Source organism: Acipenser ruthenus, chromosome 2 (assembly GCF_902713425.1).
Source record: "Acipenser ruthenus chromosome 2, fAciRut3.2 maternal haplotype, whole genome shotgun sequence".
NCBI classification, from domain to species: domain Eukaryota; kingdom Metazoa; phylum Chordata; class Actinopteri; order Acipenseriformes; family Acipenseridae; genus Acipenser; species Acipenser ruthenus.
The window spans coordinates 34,285,280-34,302,536 of record NC_081190.1 but is presented as its reverse complement, the minus strand read 5'-3'; the positions used below and the strand labels follow the sequence as shown (position 1 = coordinate 34,302,536).

General features: G+C 40.9%; 1 protein-coding gene across 2 annotated transcripts in view; it reads left to right on the top strand.

Annotated features, from left to right (window-relative positions):
- The first annotated feature begins 911 nt into the window (after window positions 1–911).
- Window positions 912–17,257, top strand: part of LOC117408808 (chondroitin sulfate N-acetylgalactosaminyltransferase 1-like) — a 68,375-nt gene continuing 52,029 nt past the window's right edge. For both annotated transcript variants that reach the window (XM_058994695.1, XM_058994691.1), the window contains exon 1: window positions 912–1,133. The gene's annotated coding sequence lies outside the window, so the exon portion shown is untranslated. The remainder of the gene's footprint in view (window positions 1,134–17,257) is intronic.

Below are 17,257 nucleotides of genomic sequence, written 5' to 3'. Positions count from 1 at the left end.
GCAGATTTCAAAAAACAAATACAAAAATTATAGTCACAAGCTAGTCTGATGTTCACACAAGTTTCTTGCCTGGTTTTACTCTCCAGCAGGGGGCACTGGGGAGAACATCGGAAAACATGAATTTGATAGGGACAGTATGCTGAATAATGTATGCAACAGAACTATATCTGTCTGCATGAATAGGTTTATTAGATTTACCTTGAATATGTAGTATCCCCCTACCCCTCTCAGTGTTCATGTGTTGCTTAGTGGAACACGACACTGCTGGCAGTGACTGACACAGAAAGCTGCTCTTTTATCCTTTCACAGTCAATACAGCTGGATGAACTACACAATTCAAATAAGTTATGGATATTGAAACATGACGTTTAGCTTTAGTGCACATTTATATATAATCAATTAGTAAGAAACAACTACTTTGAAGCAGTGTTGCCCTTTTTAGCAAACGTCTAAGTAATTTAGCAAATGCCTGAGAAAATGCATGCCTAATAGAGAATTTGTAGTAGAAATACCTAGTAATTGTAACTACTGACATCTGACAAAATTAAAATCACACACACACACACACACACACACATTCTCCTGTACAGGGCAGTGAGGTACAATATGTATTTTGTTTATTAAGTCATTTGAACTTGAAGGGACACTTGTTTCATTCTACTCCTCACAGTAAACGATTCTAAATATAGTATCTTTTTTTTCCAGCTGATTCAAAATGAAAGAATATTGAAATAATTATTTCAATTTGATAGAAATGAAAACACCATGTTCGTCCGAGCTCTAGATAAAGCAAGTGTTCATCGGTTAGCAGTTCTTATAGCAGGTAACAGAGCAGTGCCTGTGTAGTACAGCAGTGGGAGGAGTCTGGCTCTCTCAGCACTCGCTAGAGATGGAATTACAGTATCACAGTGTGTGTGCTTTACTCACTTGGCGCTGCTTGTGCTCGCAGACCCGGAGAGCTGACAGATAAAAGTGGAGAGCTTTGCAGTCGGCACAAAAAGGAATTTGACTGCAAAATCAAATGAAGTTTAGACTGGATAAATAGATACTTGATTTGGTTAAAGGTGTTTTGTCCGTGTAACTATCTTTTGAACTCGGTGGGTGTAGGGCTGGGTGTCAGTGTATCACTTGAGGTAAGTGTTTACATGCGAAATCAAGTAGGATTGTATGCTTGTTCTGGCTAAAGCTTAAGTTATATTCACACATGCATGAATTTAAAGTTTTATTTTCAAGACTCTCTTCAATGACTTTCTGGTTGCTCCCCAGCTGCGCTGTCAAGCTGTCCACTTCACAAATGTTGTTATTCAAACTTCATTCTCTGCAAATAGTTTTTTTTTAATGCTTGGTTTTCAGGATATCTGCACAGACCAGTCTGAGTGACAGTATTTCTTGTATTATTTAAATGCATTTTGGCCTTCTGAAAGGCATTCATGCAATACTTTAGTGCAATGGATGTCTAAATATTTCAGATAAAATACCTTGCATTGTGTGCTCTTGCATGTCGGACAACGATTCCATTAAAAATGGTACTTGTGGCTCGTGGGAGGTCCAAGCATTTTATTGTAGTACTGTTGCCTTTTGCAGCACTTGTGTATCGAGCCAGTAAAACTAATGTACTTTAAAAGTGCAGGTAAAGGGGCATTTGATAGCTTCGCTTTGAAGAGGTAAAGATGACACACACCTCCCAGTGGACCGCTAATTGCTCAGTATGGTTTAGAACTGGCAGATTGACTGCAACTGAATAGGCATGTGGCTTTGAGAGCAAGTCAGACAGAACCATTACATTGAGTGCAGCGCGGTGTGCAGATACGTTTCTTACTGAATAGAAACTCGGAGATTTGTATGTAGTCCAGCGAGTTGCAAATAGAAGGGAATATCATTGCAGGTGAAAAAAATGGCCTGTCCTACAGAGTTGTTAATGTTGAAATTTGGTCACAATTTCAAATGTACTGCGCATGATGGATGGATACAGACTCGTGTAAAGTGTCGCTTGTTTATCATTTATCACACCCACACAGCTAAACCGTCACTTCTATATGATTTAGAACATGGTTTTTAGTTTCAAAATGTATTTAAATTAAATAGAATTTAGAACAGACAAATGTTTTTTGTCCATATTTTTTCTACTTGTCGTTACAGGTCGTTGCATTGTGTATTGTTGTTTACATTTATTTTCGTTCAAATAGTTCACAGTAAAATACTAAAAAAAACATTACTTCATTATATAATACTAACCTTCAGCCAACAACGCTAATCAACAACATCTTAAATCCTTGATACTGAATTGTAACTAACAATCTTCTGTTATGTTTTTTATGAAATGAAGTCTGAAATATTTTATTTTAGTCACACTTTAAAATAACAGCTGCAAATTCCTGTGAATTACAATGCATTAGCAGTTAAACCTGTGGTGTTCCACTTGAATTCATTAGGAATTTGTTGACATTTAAAAAAACAAAAACAAAAACAAAGATATTTTGGACTAGAAAAAGCATTACAAAATAACAATATAAAATGAGTTATTGAGATGTTAAGCCTATGACATCCAATGAAACTGTATTGAAGCATGCTAAAGTCATTGGCTATACTTTCTTAAGACACGCCATAGAGTGTCACTGAATCTCACAGAATCATGCAATCCTCAAGCCATTTGGCCTGGTAAAGCATAGCACTTGATCCGCTGGTCTCTAGCAGGGGTGCTGACAGTCTACCTTTGTATCTTTCTCAGATTACCTGGTAGCTCCCCATTACATCTTGACAGACAGAATTATTATTACATTGACATTGTTTACCTTATGCTGGACTGAACTATTTTCTATGTGCTGAATCGGACTGTCCATGGCAACCCATCATCCAGTTCTACACTGCCAGGGCATTTCTGTTCATCAAAAGATTGTCCATATTTAGCAAGGACTGCAAACTCACATGAATTCATTTAAAGTGATCCCTGTTTATCCTACTTTACTAAATTGTGCTTTAAACAGACCTCATAACCCTGGCTGGTTTCCATATGACACAGCGATTTGTTTCCATGTACCCTTATTTTAATCAATTTAAAAGAGCTGCAGCATTAGAGACTGGTCTAACAGTACAGTGTAGGCGAGCCTGGCACTGTGTGCAGCCAACCTTTGTAATGGAGAAGGTTTACCTCACTCTTATATAATCCAATGTCCCTGGGAGGAAAGCCTAGTTTTACCCTTGTAGCCTGGATCCACAGCTGCTGTGGTGGATAGTACTATATCCCAGATACAATTATATTTGTTGTTTGGACTGCATCTTTTATTGAAGTGGAACTTCTGAAGGGGAAGCGAATATATATATATATATATATATATATAGAGAGAGAGAGAGAGAGAGAGAGAGAGAGAGAGAGAGAGAGAGAGAGAGAGAGAGAGAGAGAGAGAGAGAGAGAGAGAGAGAGAGAGAGAGAGAGAGAGAGAGAGAGAGAGTCAGAGAGTCAACCCTGGTTAACTCGACACCCCACGGGGATGCCATTTAGTGTTGACTTATCCGAGGTGTCGAGTTAACCACGGGTGCACATGAGCCATGGCATTAACATGCATATAAGTAACAGAACTCACACGTTTACAGTATTTACAAGTTTATTTTTTAATTTAATGTCCTTATGAAAACGGTATACTAGAGTATACAGTACTGTACAAACTCGGTACAATTCCTCCTATGGGAGGCTGTGTGGTCCAGTGGTTAAAGAAAAGGGCTTGTAACCAGGAGGTCCCTGCTTCACATCCCACCTCAGCCACTGACTCATTGTGTAACCCTGAGCAAGTCACTTAACCTCCTTGTGCTCCATCTTTCGGGTGAGACGTAGTTGTAAGTGACTCTGCAGCTGATGCATAGTTCACACACCCTAGTCTCTGTAAGTTGCCTTGGATAAAGGTGTCTGCTAAATAAACAAATAATATAGTTCAATTGAAATAAAATAATTACAGGATTATTTTTATGAAAACAATCCAACCACAAACTATGCACAAACTGTTCACTGTACTTTTAGGTATTTGCTTGTACTGTCTAATTGGATGGCTTAAATAGCACAAGTTAACAAATGTACATTATACTGAATTAACTCGATGAACAAAAACAATAATAAACAACTTACAGTTTCACACAGAAATCAAACATTGGGGATTGTTTCGCATGCAAAAACACACGCTTTGAAAGTTCTGAGCTTTAAAGCCAATTAAATGAGAACTAATTTTTCGCTTCTCACTCATTATGAACTGACACTGTAACCAGCTGCACTTGGTAGTTGCGAATGAATGAATGAATGATCCGTTTCCAGTCAGAGATCAGTCACGTGAAACGTCAGTGTCGAGTTATCCACTAGTCTTTTTATTAGTTTTTAATCCCTTCGGTACCGGTAATAAATGTCGACCTATGAGTAAAGTGTGGCGTCGAATTAAAAAATTAAAAGAGGCAGGGTGTATACATTTTACATGGAGAAAATTCAAGACCAAGACTGTTTGTCGAATTAAGCGAAGGTGTCGAGTTATCCACCAGTCGAGTTAACCGAGGTTGACTGTGTATATATATTCGTTACATAGGCGGCACGTATAAGAGGCTAAGCCTCCCCAAAATAAATTGCCCAAACCCTCACAAGAAATTGTTCTGACCAACACAAAAAATATTTGTGAGATAAGAAGATGTTTTTTCTGGTGAGGGTTGGACAAGGCTACTGTTTTGCTTCATGACCTTACATTTTTTATAATCTTGTTTCTATTTTAAACTGTGTGGACAATCCTTATCAATCTATGATGTCTGTGGTAAAGTGACTGGGTTGAAAGCCTTCAAATTCTAGCTTAGAAAAAAGAGTTGCACTGAAAGCCATAATGATGAAAATGTCAGTGGGCTCGCTTCTGTAAGGCAGCAGTATAAATAACGTATCTTTATGATATTTGTGTTTGATAGTCTTAAATATATATATATGGTTTGGTATTTTTTTTTACTTATTGGTGTATATATTTATTAGTGTTAATAATATTGTTTGATTCATTATTGATATACAGTACACCCTTGTTATAATAATATATTGTGGGCTGATAGCAGCTGTAGAAACAGTCAGTAGATGTAAAAGAGCATTGTGTTGAGACTTACAGGTTTTTAAACATCATCCTGTTTTGTGTTTCCTTTTTCGTGAACTAAGAAATATTAAAATAAACTAAACTTCAATGACAAACATTTCGACTAGAAGTCTTTTTCAATATCTTCAAAATTCCGGAACTGCAATTAGGGTGAATACATTAGTGTTACTAATTGTGGCTGCTGCAATCTTGACACGATCCATGTGATAATGGTACAGTTACTATATTATACATTTCTACACAGTTCAGCAGCATTGTCTGGTGTGATGTGAAGTGCTAACTTTTAACAAACGGTACATAATTTGGTTTCCTGGTGTTTCTGTGCTGCCTTCTCAGTATCTCTGTCAGTGATAATCTAATAATGTGCACCCTATGAATTGAGTGGGAAACATAACTATGTATGGTATCCATGATGAAATCCTGTTTTAAAATATTTAGATTTTCAATACGTTTGACATATTTAACTATTTTATTCTTAATATTTAATTCATTGAAATATGCTATTTTGTGGTTATCATTATACCACATAGTGATGCCAATGCCATTTAGCTATACCCACCCCTATAGAATTTTGTAATATAAAATAAAAATGTCATATGAGTATGTTTTATGAACATCTTACCTGCCGTTGTAATTTATTTGTATATCAGTAAGTATCTTTGTGATGAAAATACTGCCCCTTCAAAGTCAGAAAACCCACAGTTTAACCTGCTGCTACATGGTCCAAAATAGGCTGCAAAATGGGCTTAAGTTAAGCCACTGCTGGTACATTGAAATTGGAAATGCTTTTTGACACCTTGTGGTCTAAATTAGTATGTTGCAATTGAGCTCATAGACCACTTTTTTAAAACTCATTTTGAAGTTTAAACCTCAAAATTAAACCGGTTTAAGTGGTACAGTGCAGTTGGCCCGGACAGTACTGTAATATTGCTCCACTATCCAGATATACTACAGTATAAGCAGCTCTGACAAGTGAAAGGTTATTTGTTTAATAAAGTTTTTTTTAATTTTTCTCTCATTGGGGTAGATGTAATTATAGGTGCAGTAAAATTCAAATTGCAATGTGGCGAGGCAATTATTTTGCACTGCGCCCTATGTAAGCTTAAGAGCAATGCAAATTACTCAACATGAACAAATAATGATCCGCAAGTATGATAATAAGGGTCTCAATGAGACCATCGGTCTATTTAGCGGCCACACTTGCAGAGTTAGGAGTACAGAGAGCAGTAGGCGCTGTATGACATTTGTGAAGCACGAAAATACAAACCAAAAAAATATATATATGTCAGAGAAAGGGCAACAAATTCCTCTTCGTGCACAGAAAAGAAAAGTTTTCTGAGAAAGAGCTGAGAGTCGTTATGGCTGAGGTCATTCAGCATAAAACAGAGTTGTTTGGAAAAGCCTCAATCACATCAGTTATGCTAGTATCCTTAGGAAATTATATGTATTGGCCTGCCCTTTTCAGCATGACATCCAGAAATTTGCCAAGCACTCTGGAAAAGGTGGATTGTGCTATCCCTCCAGGCATTCCAGCTGTGGTCTGAATGGAACCAGAGGCTAAGTAGTGCAGAGAACACAGCACCGTCACATGTGCACGGATTCCGGTCCCTAGATTGACGCTGAGGTCTAGCTCATCCCTCAATTCAGCTATTCGGTTTAAGATGCCCTGCGGAGTGAGACGATAACGCTTTAGCACCGCATCCTCCAGCATCCCAAACAAAGTATCCCTGGGATTGAATATGCTGGGACTTCTTCATCTTGCCCTTCTCCAAATGTGTTCCTGCCTCTCTTCAACAAGAGGAAAGTGTCGCTGCATCAGGAAGTGTACCGCAGCAGCCATCCTGAAGCTAATGACAGGTCTCTGCAGGTGTGTGCTTTTGTACAGCTTTTAGTTACTCAATTCTACAATGGTTTGCACCTCGTAAGAAGAGGTGTAAAGTTTTTGGACGGTCAGCAATTGCTTAAGTGCAAGGCAAAATCCTTACATCACATTATAATGTTTGCGCCCTCTTAGTATCCAGATCCCGCCTAATTCCATGGTCTTTTCTTCATTTAAATGCATTTCAATATACTTTTAATGGATTAATGATGGCAAATTTGATAGCAGGTGCAGAATGCCGGGTGAACACCATTCTTTACATTCACCGCATTATGGGGTTTTTGCACCCGCAAATCACTTTGCACGTGTCCTTAGATCTATATCATTATGTATGCAATCCTTTATGAAAATTTTTTGCACTATTTTCCTAAAACTATTCTCTCATTAAAAGTTTTAAAGACAATAATGAGAAAAATAGTTTTCTAATAGCGATAGACCCTATCAATGAAGGCTGTGCCCTGTGGTAATTAACCTTGACTTTCATTAGCACTCTCGTCTTCGGCTGGGGACCCATAACTCCCATTACAGTCAACTACCAAATGGTAAGCCTTCATCAACAGGCACTATCACTTTATTAAAAGCATCACAGATTTTCTATTGGAACCTCGAAATCCTGTCCATTAAAATGTAATATATCGTGTGGGCTTAATTACCCCAACCTACTATGTAGTTGCAGTGGTTCTCAATACCAGAAAACCACTGAAGAATTATAATTGTATTTTGAATTATAGATTAATCAAGTCTTGTTAACCTGTATATGAATTAGCAGATACATTTGAACTATGGAGAATATATTAGTGTGGTTGAGTAGGTGTCAGCCTTATGCTAAGTGATAAAAGAGCAGATCAAAGCATTCAATGGAGTTCATTAATTTAGTTTGCGGTCCCGGAGTTGGAAAAGAACTGAGCTCCAGCAGTGTGTTAAGATGTTGCCACTAGCACTATGTTTTATGTCCCATTAGCATCCAAACTGCAGTAAAAGTTGTAAATGTCAACAATGAAAAGCTGGGCTTCTGAAGGACTGGTACGTGTTTAAGATCAACATTTATTTTGCAGTTTTTCCTCTTGTCTCGTCACGCTGAGGGATAGAGTATTGTCCTTGTCTTTGGTGACTTTAACTTTGGAGCTGTCTGGGAAAAATATCTTAATTTCATATCCAAGTTTCAAGAAGATTCAGCTCCAGTTATGCAAATTAGTCAGTTTTCACCCTTCCTGGTAAAATTTGCTTTAGAAAGAGGATCTCCCTTGTAATTACAGTGGCTTATAGTATGCTAAAAGTTACTGATATTTTGAATTGTATTTCTTTGTCTCCCATAATGAACTATTGGACTCACAACATTAAATTATGTATGCCACGTTACTTGACAGTGTTACTGATTACATTCTTCAGTAACTTGTAACTGTAATGGTTCCTTTTTTAGACAGGTATCTAAATGTGGTAACACATTAGTAGTTACTTTTAGTTACTTTTTAAAAAAAGGACTACGCCTAAGACGTAACGTGGAAATCAGAAAGAACTTAACAGTTCAATTCAAACCTTAAATGTCACATGAATGCACTTTTCATATCATCAAAAAAAAAAAAAAAAACATCTCTGTAACATGTAAACTGTGCCTGAGAAGTAACTATTGTTAACTGTAACTGTAACTAGTTAATTATTTTCAAAATAATAAGTTACAATTTTGTTCAAGTAACTTGTAACTAACAGTTTACTTTTTAAAAGTAACTTTCCCAATACTATTTCATGACAATATGTTGGTCAGTTTGTTGCTTTGGTCTTTGCAACACTGTACATTGATATACTGAATACTGATCCTAAATTCTTTGTAATGTGTAATTTCTGTATTATTATTATTAATTTCTTAGCAGACACCCTTATCCAGGGCAACTTACAATTGTTACAAGATATCACATTATTTTTACATACAGTTACATTATTTTTTACACATTATTTTTATGTACAATTACCCGTTTATACAGTTGGGTTTTTTACTGAAGCAATCTAGGTAAAGTACCTTGCTCAAGGGTACAGCAGCAGTTTCCCCCACTTGGGATTGAACCCACGACCCTCCACTCAGGAGTCCAGAGCCCTAACCACTACTCCACACCGCTGCCCTGTGGGAGATACATTTACCAGATACATTTTATTTCAGTGCTATAGTACTTTCAAGTATACACATATAGGTTGACACACATATTAAAAGCACAGATTTGGAGTAATACCCCAAAGAATGATCTTGTTGTTTAATTGTGTGACTTAAAGGGGAATCTCGTGAGGTTGTGTCTATTTGACCTGAATTCACAGTTAACGATATTTAGTAATTCCTGATATTTTGTATTTTACTGCTTTTTTGTTCCTCCAAGTGTTTTCAGTTTGTAAAAAGAAAAAAAGGTATACAGCCCTTGGTTCAATTCTGTCTTTTTCCCAGAAGCCTACTTGAAAATGTTGCAGTAGTTTGGTGAATTGTTCACCTATTAATACATACATTATTCATTAATAAGTTAGACTTCCTTTATAATCTGTATCCCGTTGTTCTGCCAGCAAAGAACACCTCTCCCTTATGCTTATACAGTAGCCTTAATTTAGATGAGTAGCTTTTAAGTGTGTTTTACCATTCAGACAAGGCTTTCACATGTCAGTGACCTGGATAAAAATACAACATTTACAAATCAAGTTTAAACAGACACTATATATATATAGCACAAGTACATTAGACTGATTAATAACATGTCATTGTAACATGTAATTAGATACCCATGTGTGTTAGGCCAGGCTGTAACACTTATTTAACTGAAGACTGAATGTAGCACAGAGTATGTACAGCCTTGTGGAAATATTCTACAACACTCCAGCTATCGTATTACTGAGTGAGCTGCATGTCTGCTGAGAATTCACATGCCGGCAGCCCTTCTGCTTTGTTCTCCTCCCTAGCCTTTCTTTTCATGGTCAAGCCTCGATCAGCTGTTATTTCTTAGAAGACTGAAGTCAAGACCATAGAACATATTTGTCTTAGTTTAAGGTAAATACACCAGTACACCAAGATAACTGCCTTTATATCCTTGTTGCAACACCCCACTCACCGCTAACCTCCAAAAATATGTGGGTTCGAGATGAGTGGGGTGTTCATTGAAGGAATCAATTTTTTCGATCACTAGGCTAGCTGGGAAACAGGTTCGACAACAAGACTTTGAATACATAGACAAATGGTTTTAATTTGTTTTACTGCTGGAAGAAAACTAGAAGAAAGTGGGCAGCAAAGAAAGCTGTGGAAGATGCAAAGGCTGCCCTTTGAATCGGCGATATCATGGGGCAAGTTCAGCATGGAAGAGGGGGTCTTGGTCTCAGTTCAGCTCCTCCTACATGGCACAAGGCAGCCCCAGCTCAACAGAGGAAGCTGGTAGTCAACGAGGTGCAAAAGCAGGAGAGGATGAGGTGCGTAAACGCTGTTTCCCAGGCCAAGCAGGGAGAATGGATGAGATGGGAGAAACTCAAGATCGGCTGGCAAGATCTATAGACAATGGAACAGAGCAGGATCAGTTTCCTCATCAGGTAAACATATGATGTTCTCCCATCACCACAGAACCTAAACCTCTGAGTAGGAGAGGTTCCCTCATGTCCTTTGTGTTCATCACCTGCAACATTAAGGCATATTTTGACAGGATGTAAGGTGGGTCTTAGCCAAGGACGCTTTACTTGGCGCCATGACCGGGTGCTGCGATGTTTGGCCTTAGCATTGGCAGACAAGCGTAACATGACCAATAAGTTGCCACCAGTTCCATCAAAACATTACACACAAAAGGCAACATTCCTCCACCCAGGAGAGCAACTGCCAAGAAAAGGTGTTAAAACCAAGCCTTACCCAGGACAACTGGAAGCTGCTAGAGACTGGGAAATGCTGTCAGATGTTGGTCAATGGCTTATTTTTCCACCTGAGATTGCCACCACTAACGTTCAACCAGATATTGTCTTGTGGACTGGATCAGCATGCCTTGTTCACCTGGTAGAGTTAACAGTGCCATGGGAGGATGCTGTAGATGAGGCGTATGAGAGGAAGAAACTGCGGTATACTCAACTAGCCGCTGAAGCGGAACAGCGAGGTTGGAGAGTCCAGGTTTACCCAGTGGAGGTGGGTTGTCGAGGATGTGTGGCACACTCTATCACCCGGTTTCTCAGAGACATCGGATTCAGTGGCCAAGAGTTGCGTCGCACAGTGAAGAACTTATCTGAAGCAGCAGAGAAGAGCAGCAACTGGCTGTGGTTGAGACGGAAAGATTCTGGTTGGGGATCTCAAGCACAATAGAAATTAAGAAACGCTGATGTACGGGTAAGTGAGCTGGGTTGAGTTGAGTGGGGGATGGAGGGAGGTGATGCTGGGACGCCAGAATCACCGTCAAGCTCTCTTGAGGTGTCGTGGGCACCAGGGATGGAAGGTGCCCACTTGAAGACCCCAGAGATGTACCCTACTTAGCTCAATCCAGGCGGTTGTCATGCTGATGTGCTGGGGAGACTGCACTGTGGTTGATCCACGGAGCCAGCATCGCAGCCATTGTGTGTGCTGATGCGATGGGGAGACAAAATAAGCTGATATCTGGAGCCAGCATACACTTCAGCCATCAACACCAGGCAGAAGGATATCTACATCATCAGATGGAAGGAAACGCAAATGGATGGAGACGCAGATAGATCACATTAGCTTACTGTAAAGCTACATCTTAGTTGGTGCTTATCTTGGTGAGAGCCGAGTTCAAATCAGCATGAAGTTTTAACATCTACTCTCGTGTTATGGAAATCTATCACATCCATATTCTTCTTTGAAAGAATGGGACAGCTTCCTAAGAAAAAATGCAGCTATGTTTATATCGTACATGTTGTGGCAATGGGTTGTACATCACATGGAAAAATGTACCTGGTATCCAAAACTGAGAATACTGCAACACAGTATCTGGGGTACAGTGAATAGGGTAAGAAATGAAATATATGCAGAAATCTTTTGTAAAATACGGACAAGTACCCATTATTAATACTAGCATAAAGTGCATCTGATAAGCTCAAATGTCTTGCCAGTGGTGAAGGCATTAGCCAAAACCTAGTTTCTTATAGTTTTACCTGAGAATTTAAAGTGTTTAAAGTTATGGAGATACATTTTATAGTAGCCAATCAGAAGTAAAAGATACTTCAAAGATGGGTGAACCTGTATTTAAACAGCGGGGAAAATATATAACAAGTGGAATCCGGTTTTAATCAGATATAGGCTATTTGAAGTTGATCTAAGAATATAGGCATGACGTTATACTGCACAAAGCGCAATCAGTACTATTATTCAGCAAGATGCTACAGTTAACAGCCAAACCATTCATTTGTTCACTGATTTTTAGGCATCCCACTCAGAAGGTCTTACAGTTGATTTTCAAATGCAAGACATCCCATGGCTTTCTTCCACATCTGAGTCAGTTTTAATCACCTTCATTAGAGCCTTGTAATACATACTTGGCACCCATGGGTATTGTTCTAATGAGGTTGAGGACTTTCATACACTGACATGTGACAGGCAGTTCTTTTTTAGCCATTTCCCAGATGTAAAGCAGATCAATGTCTTGCCATGAAATTTACAGGAAATATTTTTCAATTCAGCACAATTTGGCTAATGCTATTTTAGGATTTATCAGTGTTGGACATTCGTATTTTTACTAAAATATACATAAAATGACAGCAGTCAATCAGTGTGACAGGATGTGGAATGGACAAACATATTTATTTAATGTTCAGTCACCATGGTAACACAAATTCAAAAAATTAAATGATTGTACATCTCAGTCACCTGTATTCAGAGGTCGGTTTGTCTTTCATATTTTTTTGATTGCTGGCTTCCAGTCAAGATCTTGCCTTGTTGCAGCACCAGCGGTAGCTTCTCCCCAACAGAATTACTAGGTGTTAAAAATAAATATGTATACTGTATCAATATCATTTTCAGGTCCTTATCTTCCTGGGTATCATATCTTATTACATATTTCTTAATCAAGAAAGGAAACGCGATTAATAGATGAAACTACATATAATATACATAAATACTAATATATAAAAAGGATGGTTAAAATGATGTGTATATAAAGTTGTAAAAGAAGGAGAAGTAAAGCTTCAAATGCACATTAACTGATTTATCAAAGTTCAGGATGTTTCCAACAGTCATGTCCTTCTTCAACTGGATGTCGTGCAGTAGGTGTTTATTTTCAAATTAGTTTTATGAATCATGGCATCAGGGAATGTTTTGATTAGGGCAGTATATTCATCCCAAGAGATCCTGAGGTACCCTGTCAAAGATAAACCTGTGTTCCTTATGTTTCCTAGTTGTCTATACAGTGGTACATTCCACACATTGTGATGTCATCAGTGGTGTGTCCATCTGTGGTAAAATGTTTAGCAGCAGCAGATGTGGTGTAAATCCTGATGTTTAAATGTTCAACATACCGGTCAGCTAAGCGTCTCTTTGTTTCTCCAATAAGAAGTGCTGTGTTGTTTCCCAGTTTATAAACAGTTTGTACTGCTTCTTTGGAAATGAGACATTGGGTTAAAAGTAAAAAGTAAAACAAATAACCTGTTCATTAACAAGAACTCTTGCTGGTTGCTAGGTAACAGGCAATAAGAAACTCTATAGGTTTGATACCCACTCCCTAACAGCTTTCTGGCAATGATGCAAACTGTATTCTTACATATACATTATTAGTTGGTTAGCATCTTGACTTCACTGGCCTCGAAGGTGTTTAAGCTTGGGCAGCAGTGTGGAGTAAGGGTTAGGGCTCTGGACTCTTGACCGGTGGGTCGTGGGTTCAATCCCAGGTGGGGGACACTGCTGCTGTACCCTTGAGCAAGGTACTTTACCTAGATTGCTCCAGTAAAAACCCAACAGTATGAATGGGTAATTGTATGTAAAATAATGTGATATCTGTATAATGTGAAATAATGAATAATGTGATATCTTGTAACAATTGTAAGTTGTCCTGGATAACGGCGTCTGCTAAGAAATAAATAATTATGAAAAGGGTTTTCCCGGTTCTGTCTAGAAACTTTAACAAGGCATGAATTGCTGTTGTGAAACAAAAGCCTCATCTGAAGACTAGAAAGCCTGGTAACTATTTTCATTAGTCAGGGTTTGACAAAAGACATATATATATACAAGGTTTTAATAATGAATCAAATGTTGAAAAAACTATAGCTACTATTTAGTCAGCGGTTTTAACTGCAAAACTTTTGTACGGTACGTGAGTCAAGAATCTGCAGATTTGGATTTAATAAATACACATTGCTTGGTGTGACATTTTTGCACATATACAGTATATTACTACTACACAGCAAATTTTTGTCTGTACTGATCATCCTTCACATGATAGCTGTAACTATTGGATGTAACTATTCCTCGCAGCCCTTGCTCCTGTTTGGTGAATAATCTTTATAATGAGATAAAGATTGACAATTGTGGCTCTTTACTGGTTTGTATTATGCTTAACCCTTAAAAGAACTGTAATACGCATTGTGTCAAAATAAAAAAAAACTTTTACAAATTTGTCTTTCATACTAGAAAAAAAATATTTTGTGAATGCTGCATAGTCTCTAGAGATAACAAAAACAACTGTGTTAGCTCAATCAGCATTGGATATACTTTGCAGTAGGAGTTAAGTATAAATAATGCTTTAAAGACTATATTGTAATGAAGTACTGTTGCTGTTATATTAATAATGGCTGAAGTACAAACCAGGTTTCATTGTGATCTACCTATTGAATTATATTAAGGCTCTGTCACAAAGACGGCCAGAGTGGGTGGCGTCAGACCAGAAGCAGGAAGGAATACAGAGACAGTGGTTGTGATGAGCTGAGTGCAATGGCTGCACTCAGCGTTTATTAACAAAATAAAAAGGTTTAACAGTACAAAAACAGGACACGGCACTTGCGCCAAAATAAACAGACATACAAAACGACTAAACACTAACACACAGGTGAAACGGAGACGAACAAACACGGTGAGTATACACTTATTATATTTATAATTACGCTTTTACTCCTTCTCTCTCACCCGTTCTCCACTCTCTGAACACCTAACCCCGACTGAATGAAACGTGCATCTATTTATGCAGTTGTACCGAGACTCGACTGCTAATCAATCATTCAATTGGAGTCGCGGTACAACATCAATAAAGTGCAATTCCCCGTGCTCACATATTACATTTTACTTGCACGTGAAGTGCTGTGCCATCCTCGTGCCTAAATACAAATATACATTTTAAACACACGTGAAACACAGACCCGTTTATATCCCGTGTACCAATCTATACACCAACATTAACACACGCACGCATACATACAACATAGAACACACAAATGCACACAGGGGCGGGGCACTTTGCCACATATACCCCCCCTTGTGCGCAGCACACATGGCCTCAACGGCCACCTCCCCCCTTAAAAATCCAGCAGTCCAGGACAAAGTCTCGGGCTGGGAAGGGAGGCTTCAGTAGGCCCATGGCTGGCAATGCTGTCAGCTCCCCTGCCGGTAGTGGCACGGCTGACAGCATGCTGGTCCCGTCCTGCAGCGAAAAAGCTGCGGGGGCGGGTGGTCCCCCGACCTCCCCCTTCTTCGTAGCCGGCAGCTCCCTCCTGTGGGGCTCCGGCCACAAGAACTCCTGCAGCGAAACTGCTGCTGGGGAAAGTGGTCTCCAGACCTCCTCCCCCTTCTTCTTGGCCGGCAGCTCCCCTTTCTGGGGCTCCGGCCACCGTACTCCCTGCGGAGGTACGGGCAGCAGAGGCAGCTCCTGCTCCTCTGCTCCGGGCAGTGGCGGAGGCAGCGGCAGCTCCAGCTCCTCTGCTCCTGGCGGTGGTGGAGGCAGAGGTAGCTCCAGCTCCTCTGCTCCTGGCGGTGGTGGAGGCAGAGGCAGCTCCAGCTCCTCTGCTCCTGGCGGTGGTGGAGGCAGAGGCAGCTCCAGCTCCGCTGCTCCTGGCGGTGGTGGAGGCAGAGGCAGCTCCAGCTCCTCTGCTCCTGGTGGTGGTGGAGGCAGAGGCAGCTCCAGCTCCTCTGCTCCTGGCGGTGGTGGAGGCAGAGGCAGCTCCAGCTCCTCTGCTCCTGGTGGTGGTGGAGGCAGAGGCGATGGGGCTGATGCTGGCCACTCAGAGGGAGGCTGTGGCGGTGCTGGCTCCCTCTGCTGTGGCGGCTGGGCATGTGCGCGTCGTGCTGCCTTCAGCAGCATAGCTAGAGGCTGCTGGGGGACACCAGCATCCTGCCCTTCTCCCCCCAAAAAATTTTCAGGGGGTTGAGCCTGTAACCCCTCCCCTTCCGCCTCTTGGGGCTGAACCAGCAGGCATTTTCCCTCTGCTGGTGGCTTGGGTCCCAGGGCTGTGGAAGCCCCGACTTGCCTCCCTTTGGGCTGTGGACGCACCGACTCCTCCCTTTTGGGCTGTGGACGCACCGACTCCTCCCTTTTGGGCTGTGGACGCACCGACTCCTCCCTTTTGGGCTGTGGACGCACCGACTCCCCCCTCTTGGGCTGTGGACGTTCGGGCTCCCCCCACTCAGGCGTAGGACGTTCGGGCTCCTCCCACTCAGGCGTAGGACGTTCGGGCTCCTCTCACTCAGGCGTAGGATGTTCGGGCTCCTCCCACTCAGGCGTAGGATGTTCGGGCTCCTTCCACTCAGGCGTAGGACGTTCAGGCTCCTCCCATTTGGGCTGTGGACGCTCAGGCTCCTCCCGCTTGGGCTGTGGACGCTCAGGCTCCTCCCCATAACTGTGGAAGGGACAGTGGGCGAACAGGTGATCCTGGTCGCAGAGGAGGCACCCCGGCGATGGCTTGTTACATCGCCGTGGATGCCTGGCCCTTAGGCGGCACTCCTCCTCCCTGTCCTTCACCTCTTTATCCGTCTCTGCCTCCCGCTTGGGCTGTGAAGGCAAAACCAGCAGGCATTCACCCTCTGCTGGTGGAGATGGGGACAGCAGGTACTCACCCTCTGCTGGTGGAGATGGGGACAGCAGGTACTCCTCTGCTGGTGGTCCTGCTACCTGGGCTGCTGTTCCGTTTATGGTTGCCTCCAGGTAGCTGAGGACAAACTCCACACCTTCCTCCAAGGTGTTTGGGGTGTGTTCCTGCTGATAGGCCTCCCATCTCTCACTGTCCATCATCCACAGGGCCCGGACGACTATGGGCAGAGACTGGGCCTCCAGCCCAGCATTCTCCAGGAACCAGCCCCGCAGTTTGATGGCGTCTTCTGCCATTGACTTTTTTTTTTTTTTCTTTTTTT